This window comes from Bos grunniens, chromosome 18 (genome assembly GCF_055505025.1).
Source record: "Bos grunniens cultivar Pamir isolate PY7600 chromosome 18, Bosgru_T2T1.0, whole genome shotgun sequence".
Classification (NCBI taxonomy): Eukaryota; Metazoa; Chordata; class Mammalia; order Artiodactyla; family Bovidae; genus Bos; species Bos grunniens.
Window position 1 is genome coordinate 4,647,648 of NC_141182.1, and position 13,354 is coordinate 4,661,001.

Sequence of the window (13,354 nt, forward strand, 5' to 3'; positions counted from 1 at the left end):
CTGAACATCAAAAGATTATTGCAATTAATGGAAACCAGATATCTCAAGTTATGGAATTTAGCACTTTTCTCTATATAGAAAGATGCAAGAGTCTGGGCTCACTGAAGTCATCCCTTTGATAGGCACCTCACCAGCATCCTGTGTTTTCACATCCTGAGTTCCCTCAGGGCTCACCATAGGGAGTGGCTGCAGTCTGGTGGCTGCTAGAGGACAGGAACTCTTTCCTCCCTGAGTTCCCCCAGGGCTCACCAGCTCACCATCTGTGGTGGCTGCAGTCTCTGATGACTCTGACATCCTCTGTTTACTGATAACTCACTGTAGTTCTAGGTTGTTTCAGTAAGATTTTGTCATTGTTATACATATCTAAGCTTCTAGGGCCACAGTTCTTAGACATAAAAGAAGCAATTGTGCCAGATGAGGCCCTGCTCAGTTCCTTGAAACTTGAGGATTCTGTTTCTGTAGGTAAGTTTTAAGTCTCTCCTAAGACAAACTGTTACCAAAGAGGAATGTGCCACTGAGCTGGGGATTGTTTTGGTGTTTTACACTGTAGCTCATGGCATGGATGTTTTCATGAGGCAGTAACCAAGTGTCAACCCAACCTATCCCATGACGGACTTACTCTAGCATGGGAGTAAGAGTCTGGTGGCAGGTGCTACAATAGCTTTTACCTGTTCAATCCATGCCCACCAATTTTGTGGCTTTGGCGTCCAAGACTTCTACTAACAATCAATGTGTTATTCATGCACCTCTTGTGCCCATGAACAGAAATCAAGAGTAGCCAAGGAAATGAAACTGTGGACCCCAGAAGTAGCTGAGGAGATGGCACTGTGGACTGGTCAAGAGAAGCCCTTACGTGCTCACCACCAATAGTTCCCAAAGTGGGACTATGGACTGAACCAGCAGAACCCAACAAATGGGAGCTGTGGACCAGCCAAAGGCGGGGAACTCAGGTTCTGGGCGGAACAGTCTGCTAGCTCAAGCTGCCCCACTGAGCCCTGGACTAGGATGGTGACCTAACTCAGCACTAAAGACTGGTGCTGGATTGAAGCCGCCTGTCAGTCTAGACTGACCGGTTAACCCTGGACTGGAAAGCCAGGCCAGCCAGGAGCTCAATACACAGACAGCTGAGCTCAGCTCTAAGAGGAATTTACCCTCAGCCCTTAGAGACAGCAAAAATACAGGAAGCTCAGAAGGCCCACTGATACCAGTGCCTGCATTTCTTGTTGTCCTCAAAGCTATCACAAGTGTCCAGATCCCATCACTGCCACTGAACTGTTAAAAAAAAAAATCAGCTGATTACATTTGAAGATTAGCTTTACTCAATGATTCTTGAGTCAGGTAGCATCTGATCTAGCAGACAGAAAGGAACTTCAAGGAGCTATAAAAAATGAAAGACTTTCATAGGCAGACGGGAGTGGGAACAAGAAAGTTCCACAAGACAAAAATGCTGGTTATCAGAGGGTCACTTTCCTTTGGTTACCTAACTAGTGCCTATCTATCAGGGTGCCCCCTAACAGACTGCTTTAGGAGTCCAATTCTGGGAGAACCAAAACTGCAGTGAAGTCTCAGTTTGGTGCTGTGGGGCTTAGCACAAACAATTGTGTTTGAGCTTGTCTGTTGTCACAATCTTGTGAGTAAAGATCACAATCCAGTTGACTTTATTCTTCCAAGTTCAGCGGTTCAGCTTGTACTTGTTGAGTCTCTGCCACATCCCTGGCCCACTGTGAGTCATTGGGAAAACAACAGAACATGTATTAGTCACAAGTTCTGCTCTCAAGGAACTTACAGACTCACTGGAGGGAGCAAAGACTTATACAGTCAACAGTAGCAAACCCCTGTGGGGCAGAAAGGATTATTTTTCCTCTTCCCTTCTAGGTTCTTGGCTGAGACACCCCCTGAAAAAAAGATCAACAGGAGAGAAAGAAGAAGTTTAATAACACGTATGCCTCCTGTATACATGGGAGATAAACTGAGTAACTCCTGTAAATGGCCCATCACCACCATAGCATCTCCAACTAAAGACAAAGAAAGGAGTCAAAGATTTTGTCTCTTACAAAAGGATAAGATCTACTCAGTTTTCAGAGCATCTCCTATTGATGATGAAGCTGGGTCTCTGGGTGCTGAATCAAATCTTAGAGTTTTGGGTGAAAGTAGAAAATAATAGCTTTATTGCTTTGCCAAGCAAAGGGCAACACAGCGGGCTTGTGCCCTCGAAAATTATGTGTCCCAACCTGCAGGGGGCGATTTGGTGAGGAGTTTTATAGTAATGGTTCAAGGGTGGGGTTGCTGATAAACACCAGGGTGTGTGCAGGGCCTGTACTCCTTTAATCTTGCCTCAAGTGGTTTCCTGATGAGCTTCTGTGGTTCTTGAGGTTATCAAACTGTGACTTTCTCTGGAATGAGGAGCAGACAGAAAGCAGATAAACAGTAACTCGTCCTCAAATGGCAGGCTTGGCAGCATCATTTGTCCCACGTTCAGTTCAGTTCAGTCACTCAGTCGTGTCCGACTCTTCGTGGCCCCATGAATCGCAGCACGCCAGGCCTCCCTGTCCATCACCAACTCCCGGAGTTGACTGAGACTCACGTCCATTGAGTCAGTGATCCATCCAGCCATCTCATCCTCTGTCGTCCCCTTTTCCTCCTGCCCCCAATCCCGCCCAGCATCAGAGTCTTTTCCAGTGAGTCAACTCTTCGCATGAGGTGGCCAAACTACTGGAGTTTCAGCTTTTGCATCATTCCTTCCAAAGAAATCCCAGGACTGATCTCCTTCAGAATGGACTGGTTGGATCTCCTTGCAGTCCAAGGGACTCTCAAGAGTCTTCTCCAACACCACAGTTCAAAAGCATCAATTCTTCAGTGCTCAGCCTTCGTCACAGTCCAACTCTCACATCCATACATGACCACAGGAAAAACCATAGCCCTGACTAGACAAACTTGTTGGCAAAGTAATGTCTCTGCTTTTGAATATGCTATCTAGGTTGGTCATAACTTTCCTTCCAAGGAGCAAGCGTCTTTTAATTTCACGGCTGCAGTCACTATCTGCAGTGATTTTGGAGCCCCAAAAAATAAAGTCTGACACTGTTTCCACTGTTTCCCCATCTATTTCCCGTGAAGTGATGGGACCGGATGCCATGATCTTCGTTTTCTGAATGTTGAGCTTTAGGCCGACTTTTTCACTCTCCACTTTCACTTTCATCAAGAGGCTTTTGAGTTCCTCTTCACTTTCTGCCATAAGGGTGGTGTCATCTGCATATCTGAGGTTATTGATATTTCTCCCGGCAATCTTGATTCCAGCTTGTGTTTCTCCCAGTCCAGCGTTTCTCATGATGTACTCTGCATAGAAGTTAAATAAGCAGGGTGACAATATACAGCCTTGACGTACTCCTTTTCCTATTTGGAACCAGTCTGTTGTTCCATGTCCAGTTCTAACTGTTGCTTCCTGACCTGCATATAGGTTTCTCAAGAGGCAGGTCACATGTAGGTCGACCTAAATTCATTTGGTGGTTGGAGTGACCCTCTGTGTTAGCTAACAGGATTTATCCAAAGGGAAATCAAGTGACCGTAGGTTGTTTTGGAACAAGGCGCCTGCTGAAGTCAGGCTTTAACCTTCTCACAGAAAACGGGAGCTAGAGGTGCTCTCTTCCTTAATGGTGACATTTCAAAGAGATGGTTCCTAGGTTCTTGAGAAAGACATTCCTGGGTCATAAAGGTGGTAAGAGTCTAATTTAGCTTTCAGTCAGATATATATGCATTGCAAAGAAACAGAGTTAGAATGGACAAGTTTTCTAAAGTAGATGCTGAAAGAAGAGGCAAGTGAAGTCTCTTTTATTCTCAACAGGAAGAACTGAGCCTCTTATTTATTTTTTTATAATGACTTTCATGTTTATTGTCTAGAAGGATTAAGAAATAAAAGCAAATATTAAAAATAGGCTTCTGGAGGCTGGTGCAGCCCAGAGAAAGTGGCTTGTTCCAACACTGCAGGAAGGCCATGTTCTCTTTGAGAAGCCCTTGTGTGTTATTGTCTGAAGCGTTTACCGTGAAAATTTACAGTCCAAACTGAACTACGACGATGACTGGAATTCTGCAAGTACGTTTGCTCTGAAATGGTTGGAGCTGTGCATTTACTCATATGCTGACGGTATCAACTTAAATTTTTTAAAATTGTTGTCCTTCCTGAGTCATGTGTCTTCTCCAAGGCAGGAAAGGCCTAGAGGGAATAATAACTGCATCTGTCTCTGTCTTCGAGCTTCATACATTATTGACAGTGCCTCCTGACAGGGAACATCTGAATGAAAGTGGACAATGAGGCATCGAGCTAGATTTGCAGTTACTTCCCTGTAGGTCTGACTTTCCTTTAACCGAGCCCTCCACTGGCAGACACGTGATTGGCTGTTGGCTTGACCGACACACCCAGCTTCAGGCTCCCAGGTGTGGAGCTGCCGGGTCTCCTTCTATCTGCGCTGTGGGCCACCACGGGCTTAGCTATCTGGGTGACGAGCAAATACCCATCTCCTCTGTTAGAGCCTCTGGTTTTTAATGCATATTTTCCCTTACAACCTTTCATCAATCACTTCATTTTTGTCCACTTTTTCCTCCCATGTAGGAAAAAGGGAGGGATACATATCAGCCTCTATAAACCACTTGCCCACCAAGTTTGAGAACTAGTGTATTACCACAGGAAGAACTTCTGAATCCTTGTTCTTCGTGTATATTTTGTGGTAGAATTAATCATGATAATAATGATAGTGATATTAATAATGATGGCAGCCTTTGAAGGCAGAACATTTCAAGTCCCAACCTGGAATCCTCAAAACTAAAAATGTGACCCAGGAAAAAGTATTTTCCTAATTTCTGATTGCCTCACCTATAAATTGAGATAGTGGTTTGAAAAAAGTTCTTGCAAGGATGAAGTAGTGTCCGTTAACCTCCCTTCCTTATGAAGCGGATCACTATTTCATGCAGGTAGATACGCAGTCTGTGTATTAATGGGAATGATAAGCATTTCTGCATTGCAGCTGTGAATGCTAAACACATTGGTTAGAATGTAATACATTTATTTTTTATGTTTTGGATAGCTCTTTTATTTTTGATTTTTAATTGAAGTATAGTTGATATACAATATTGTGTAAGTTTCAGGTGTACAGCACCTGAATATATATATATATTTTTTTTTTTTCAGTTATATTTATATATATTTCAAGTTGTCTTCCCTTATAGGTCAGAGTATAATATTCTTTATTCATGGCTGAGGTCGTGTTTCATCGACATGTGGGACTTATATTACCTGTGATCTGTATGGCCCAGGTGCCCCATTTAATAACATTGAGTCACAGGGTGGGGATGTTATTCCTTGCTTAGAAGTGTTCAGAAGAGTTAAATACATTAAAAAAAAAAAAAAAAACTCTTACTTTGGTTATGCCTAAAATACATCTCTAAAATGTCTAATGCTCCCTTCTTCTTCAATCAGGCCTTTGAAAGCAACTATACAGTTTTCTAGAACTTAGTATTTGTTTAGTTTTCCCCCTATTTATTTTTGTACTTTGTTTCTAAGGACAAATAATGCTAGGTTTTCATTCATGATAGTAATAAAAAAGAGGTTCTAAAATAACATTTGGGCTTCAAATTATATTTTGAAGTATATTTAAGATGTATATATCAAGGTATATTTAAGTTTAAAAAAATGAATTAAAAGAAATATTTAGAATAATTTGAGTGGGTTCTACACTCATTTTTATGAGTTATGACCAATGAAGCCATGCCTGAAAGTCAATATTTTCCATGCTTCAGGGATGAGAAACAGAAACCACAGCCTTTAATTTACAATCACAAAAGAAGATGAGTCAATGGGAACTCTGAAAACAGAAGCCAGAATCAACCCCATTGTGGCATAATTGTGAATAATTTATATTCTGGCTGAAAGACCAGGGTCAGAATATAGAAAATTTAGTAGAAGTTCCTATGAAAGAGATCTAGATTGCATAATAATGTTTATTAACCCTTTCAAGCCACACTTTTGCTTCTTGAAATACATTGATACAACTCTGGTGTACAGAAAAAGGAGATCGTGCTTATGCAGGTTTAGCGCTGCTCAGGGCAGTTTCTAAAATTCTGATAAACTCAGCCAGAGATGTTATTAACAAATAACAAAATTAAGCACATCCAAATAAGGAGAAGTATGATAAAGATTTGAAATCTATATCATGAGAGTTGAGACTGGAGATCTTAAGAAAATTTACTCTGATGAACATGGAAATGGAAATCCTCTTTATACTTCTCAACACGTGATACATGAAAAAGGAGCCAGCTAGGCAAATGAGGACTTGATAACAAATCATGTCCAACGGTGATAAAGAACCCACTTGTCAATGCAGGAGCTGTAAGAGATGCGGCTTTGATCCCTGGGTTGGGAAGATCCCCTGAAGGAGGGCATGACAAACCACTCCAGTATTCTTGCCTGGAGAATCCCCACGGACAGAGGAGCCTGGCAGCCTACAATCCATAGGGTTGCACAGAGTCGGACACAACTGAAGTGACTTACCACCACCACACCAATGTCCAGCAGAAGAATCAACATACACCTTCGGTGTGAGAGCTCCATCCGCAGAGGTAATGAAACAGGTTAGGCAGCAGCTGATGAGTTTGCAGTCACAGATGTGTGCAGTTGGGGGATGTTAAGTTAAAATGTCTGTTTGGGATATGTTGTGTTGAGGGGGGGGGGCTAGAAAGGGAGTTTTAAGTGAAAAAGAACAGCTATGTTACAAGTTACCAACCAGTATTTTGGATCATCTGTTTTAGTGTGTGAAGAACATTTCAAATTTACTTTTACACATGTAGAACCCCTTAATTCCCACCCCCAACAGCAACAACAAAATATTCACGTAATATCAAAGCTTCAGAATCATGCCTCTTATACTGGGTCTTCAAAGACCAGTAGAAAAGCTAGGAGCCCCAGCCAGTTTGCCAAGTGAAAGGGCAGAGGTTTGAGAAGGGGTAGGTCAACAAAGATCCGGCTAGTCAAGGCTATGGTTTTTCCAGTGGTCATGTATGGATGTGAGAGTTGGACTATAAGGAAAGCTGAGTGCCAAAGAATTGATGCTTTTGAACTGTGGTGTTGGAGAAGACTCTTGAGAGTCCCTTGGACTGCAAGGAGATCCAACCAGTCCATTCTAAAAGAGATCAGTCCTGAATATTCACTGGAAGGACTAATGCTGAAGCTGAAATGCCAATACTTTGGCCACCTGATGTGAAGAACTGACTCATTTGAAAAGACCCTGATGCAGGGAAAGATTGAGGGCAGGAGGAGAAGGGGACGACAGAGGATGAGACGGTTGGATGGCATCACCAACTCAATGGACATGAGTTTGGGTGAACTCTGGGAGTTGGTGATGGACAGGGAGGCCTGGCGAGCTGCGATTCATGGGGTAGCAAAGAGTCGGACACGACTGAGTGACGGTACTGAACTGAGATGGGCCCGGAGTATATTTGGAGGTAGTCGTGGGCCCTCTCAACAGCCAGCTTGCTTTTCCTTTGTATTTTGACGCCTTCCAAAAGCCGACTTAGGGGCTTGAGATGAAACAGGCCCAGCCCTTGCCCTGATGGCCTCCAGCCTGACTTGAAACATTTGAGAGTTGCAAATTGTGATTTTAACCAGCAGATGGCAGCATCTGCCTAGAGATGCACCATCCCGCGGGGCCCGCCTCACTACACCATGCAAGGCGTTTACGGAGCACTAGAGGGCGCTGCGCCCCCACCTCTGGTCAGAGACTGGGCTGGTTCAGAGCATCTCCTGTAGGGAAGAGTCTACCCCCAAATCTCTACCCTCCTGTCCTTTCCCCCACTTACACCTGTTCACAAAGAGGGCTCTGTGGCTGTCTGCTCAGGAGTGATTATTACACACACACACACACACACACACTCACAATTTCCAACAGGACCAGAAAAGAAAAGAAAGAAAGAATGTGAAGTCACTCAGTCGTGTCCGACTCTGCTACTCCATGGACTGTAGCCTAGCACGCTCCTCCGTCCATGGGATTTAACGGGCAAGAGTACTGTGGTGGGGTGCCATTGCCTTCTCCAGGGGATCTTCCTGACCCAGGGATCAAACCTGGGTCTCCCGCATTGTAAGCTTTACCGTCTGAGCTACCAGGGAAGTCCCAATAGGACCAGTGAGCCACCAAATCTGATCGTTCAGAGGAAGCTGGCTTATCTTCTTTTACATTCTGGCAATCACAGGAAGTTCTACATTAAATACCTGTTTCAGTGATAGGATTTATTAGAGTCCAAGGTCAATCAGGGCACCAGATGGGTAGAACTTGCACCCCAGTAGGAAATAACAGAAAATGAGCTCGACTCACAGGTGCTTCCGTGTTGTGAAGGTATATACATCTAAAGCGTCATTTAATACCTACAGTTTAATTCTGTGAGAGAGGTAACTCTATCCCCACTTTAAACCCTGGGCAGCTGGTTCTCAGTTACCTCTTAGTCCTCAGTTGTCTCTTAGTCACTTCTGCATTGTCATAAGCTCCCTAGTGGTGGAAAAGGGATTAAACCCCACATTTATCTGCCGGCAAACACTCCGTTCTTTCTGCAGCCTCTTTCTACAGTTTCCCCCTGCAACACAGGGACGGCAAGAAATATTCAGTTCCCTGAAAGGAATTTAGTATCACTTCATTTGTTTTCCCTTTTCCAAATAGAATGCAGGTGAATTAAACAAAGCCTTCTGCCAAGTGCTAAATAGAAACTTTTCTACCAGAGGCGTGTTCTCGTTCAATGGAATGTAATATAGGATTCTGCTTCGTTTGAATTCACAGGAACGTTGCATAATATGCAATTTTCTGTGATCACAGTAGCATCTGAAAAACCCAGTTACCAAACAAATGTTAAAACGGGGCTAAATGAAAATTGCTCTACTTGTGTCAAATGTTAATCAGTGAAATCAACTGTTTGCTCTCAAGTCAAGGTGAGATGTGAATGAGCCCTCCTCCAACCGTCTTTTTCACACAGGCTGCTGAACGTGGCAGAGCTGCCATGATCTCCACAGTGCATCCACCCAGTAAGTCAGTAGGGCCTAACCTGGCATTAACAACAGAATAAGGGTCTGAGGGACTTCCTGGTGGTCCAGTGATTACGACACCGCACCTCCACTGCAGGGGGCACAGGTTGGATCCTTGGTGGGGGAATTAACATCCTGCACGCCTTGGAGTGGCATAAGGTTCTAAATAATAGATGTGGTAATTCTCTTCTATTCTGCCTTGGTCAGACCACTCCTGGTGGTGCTAAGTTCTTGTTGCAATATTTTGGCAAGAGGGAAAATGTCAAGGGAGGAGAGATGGAGTGGTCAGGTGCTACCCTGGCCGAGACCTTTGCAGGGCTCTCAGCTGTTTCTTAGTCTGTGGGCAGGAGAAAAGATGGTTAAAGAGAGCAGAGAACTCATATTCAAATATGCACACATGCAGGAGAAGGCAATGGTACCCCACTCCAGTACTCTTGCCTGGAAAATCCCATGGATGGAGGACCCTGGTGGGCTGCAGTCCATGGGGTCGCCCAGAGTCGGACACGACTGAAACGACTTAGCAGCAGCAGCAGCAGCAGGGGATGTTGGGGGCTCGAGCTCTCAGTGATCACAGGTAAGCCTGTAAACAGAAGACAGACATAGAGGCAGAGCGTGTCCCATTTAAAGAAAAACCTTATCACACAGACCGCTGTCCTGAGTGGAATGTGTGGCCGGGTGAGGGCCTCGGTAAACACTGGTGAGCTGACGAGACACACAAGCAGAAAATCCCACGCTTGGCACGCGCTAAACCGAAGCTGGTGGTGCAGTAGTGGCTGAGACAGGCTCTGTGCTTGCCTCGTTGAGCCTTTAGCTGGGTGGGCAAACAGGCACTGCCACCTTAGGGTGTGAAAGGTACTCAGCAGGATGCCAAGGAGCCCAGCAGAGAAGCACCTGGCCCCATCTCAAGGGAGCTGGAAAGAATCCCCACAGAAGTGTTGTCTAATTTGAGACCTGAATAGTGAATAGGAGTTAGTTGGATAAAGAGAGTGGGAGAGAGAGAAACTTCCTATGGAAATAACCCACCTTCCCCAAAACAAAGTTGCCTATGACTTCCTGTAGGTATGTGAACCTTTCCGAAACACCTAGAAAAAATATTTTATCTGTTATCTACTGCTGCCTAATAAACTACTGTAAAATGTTGTGTCTTGAAACCATGACTATTTTTTTTTCTTAACCTTTTAATTTTGTTTTGGGTTTTTGTTGATTAGCAAACAATGTTGTGATAGTTTTGGGTGAACAGCAAAGGGACTCGGCCATATGTACACGTGTGTTCATTCTCCCCCAAAGCCCCCTCCCATCCAGGCTGCCACATAACTGAGCAGAGTCCCCTGGGCTGCGCAGTAGGACCTTGTTGGTTACCCATTTTAAATATAGCACTGTGTACATGCCCACCCCAAACTCCCTAACTATCCCTTCCCCCATTCTTCCCACCAGCAACCATAAGCTGGTTCTCAAAGTCTCTTTCTGTTTTGTAAGTTCATTGGTATCATTTCTTTTCAGATTCCACATATAAGGCATGTCATACAATGTCTCTCCTTCTCTGTCTGACTTCCTTCCTTCAGTATGGCACTCTCGAGGTCCATCGTGTTGCTGCAAATGACATTATTTCACTCTTTCTAATGTCTAAGTAATATTCCATTGTATGTAGGCACCATAGCTTCTTCATCCACTTCTCTGTCGAGGGACACTTAGATTTCTTCCATGTCCTGGCTATTGTAAACAGTGCTGCAACGAATAAAAAAATGCATCTGTTGGGACTGTGTTTTTCTCTGGCTATATGTCCAGGAGTGGGCTTACAGGGTCACATGGTAGCTCTATTTCTAGTTTTTAAAGGAACCTCCATACCGTTCTCCATAGTGGCTGTACCAATCTGCATTCCCACCAACAGTGCAGGAGGGTTCCCTTCTCTCTACACCCTTTCCAGCACTTGTTGTTCATGGATTTTTTGGTGATAGCCTTACGTGAGGTGATATCTCACTGTCATTTTGATTTGCACTTCCCTAATAATTAGCAGTGTCTAACATCTTTTCATGTGCCTGCTGGTCACTGGTATGTCTTCTGCCCAGTTTTCAAGTGGGAAGCCTTGAGTGTTTACTCGCTCGTGTTTCTGCAGCCTAGGCTGGGCTCAGCTGGGTGGTTCTTCTCTCGTCTTCTCTGGGGTGCCTCGTGGGGCTTCTGTCGCTTGGTTCAGGTGGGGTGGGGGGGCCAGATGGCAGTTGATGTTAGCATTCTCTGGGCATACTTTGGATCTCCTCAACATCGATTTACAACCTCCAGTAGGAAAGACTGATTTTTTTTTTTTTTTTTTGCTATGGTGAGCTCAGGCCAGTATTTCCAGAGACCAAGAGAGGACATTTCAAGGCATCTTGAGAACTGGGTGGCAGAATTCACATAGCGTCACTTCCACCACATCCTATTGTACAAAGCAAATTTGAGGCTAAAGCATGAGGAACTAGAATCCTACTTTTGATGCGAAGCATTGCAAGATACTGTGGCCATGCTTTCCCACTCACCGCTAACATGCTGGGCAGACCCAAAGTAGAGTGAGTTAAAAGTGAGTCCAGAAAGGTGAAGTTTGAGCTCAGTCTTTAAGGATAAGATTTTATTAAGCAGAGCAGAGGTGAGCAGTGCATGGCAGGGAGAGGCTGGAGCACATGCCTGGACTGTCTGGAGGAATTCACAGGATGGGGTGCCAGAGTCAGGGGGGCCACTGTGGGGAAGGCACCTCAGGAGGGGAGCATCCTCAGGTCTCAGCAATGCCCCACAATGCACTGGGACGCCTGTGGAGTGATCCATCAATATCCATCCTATTTGGAGAAGCATCAGACCGTGAAGGACCTTGCATGATTCAGGTAGGAGCTCAGCAAGGTAACATTTTCACCAGGAGACTTAGACCACAAGTCTTGTTTGGGCTTCGCTAGTGACTCAGTTGGTAAAGAATCTGCCTGCCATGCAGGAGACCCCAGTTCAATTTTCTGGGTCGGGAACATCTCCTGGAGAAGGGATAGGATACCCACTCCAGTATTCATGGGCTTCCCTGGTGGTTCAGAAGGTAAAGGATCTGCCTGCCATGTGGGAGACCTGGGTTCGATCCCTGGGTTGGGAAGATCCCCTGGAGGAGGGCATGGCAACCCACTCCAGTATTCTTGCCTGGAGAATCCCCATGGACAGAGGAACCTGGCGGGCTACAGTCTACGGGGTCGGATGCAAAGTGTTGGACACAGCTGAGCGACTAAGTGTGAAGCAGCCTCAGAATCGTTTCATTCCTATCCATTTGGTCAGAACTGTAATTACTGGTACTAGCTGTGTCTCCTAGTTCAACTGTGTCTTTGACTTCTGTTTCCTTGTCTTGGTCGTGTTATCTCACCTGAAGTAGAGGACAGATGCTGTTTTCTTAGCTGGCTGTAAAAGCTCCATTTGGCTTTCTCGTGGACACTGACTCCGAGGGCCATTGCAAGAGCACAGGGACTTTAGCACGTGAAGAGAGAAGCCATCTACAGCAACACATACCTACTTGCAGTTGTTTCTCCACAGGATCTGCCCCACCCCTCACCATTTTCTTTAATCGGTGGGGAGAAAGCATTGCTGAACCGGCAGTGAGACAGGGAGAATGGAACAGCAATCAACTTTTTTAGCAAAGCCGAGAGAGGTGACTCAGATCACCGAAGGTCATATGATAGCCAGATGATCTAAACCACTGGGGGTGGATTGCAAACAATTCCCTCACATTTTTGGTTGCGCTGTGAGCAGGAACGAAAGCATGGTTTAAAATTAAAGCGCAAGCTCTTTGTTTTGAGTGAATCCTTCCGTCATTTGGAGGTGCGCTGGCAGTCAGCTAGCCTTTATGCTCAGAAAGCCTTGTGAAAATCAAGCAGAGACAAGTTCTAGAAGCAATGGCAGGCACAACAAATGTCTTCCGGTTCCTACACATCTGCCTTTGTTCTTTCCAACCCGAAAGGTGCATCTTTTGAAACAGAAACCAAGACTCCAGCCTAAACCAGGACTCCAGACTTTCTTAACAGTTATCAGTTGGAATTTATGTTGTTCGGTCAACCTGCAGGCTGGCAAAAAACTTTTCCTTTGTTTTGCTTTGGGGAGAAACAGAGGCTCTTAGAGGTGGCAGGAATAAAAACTTGATGATTCAAGGCATTTTGTGTTGGATTAGCTAGACTCTATAAAGTGACGTGCCCTGAGCCTCGGGTTGCCTATGTTTTGCTAAGATAGGAAGGATTCCCTCAGGGACAGACAGGCCTGGGGTTAATTATGCTGCAGGGTGAATTCATCCTAAATCTTTTTTTTTTT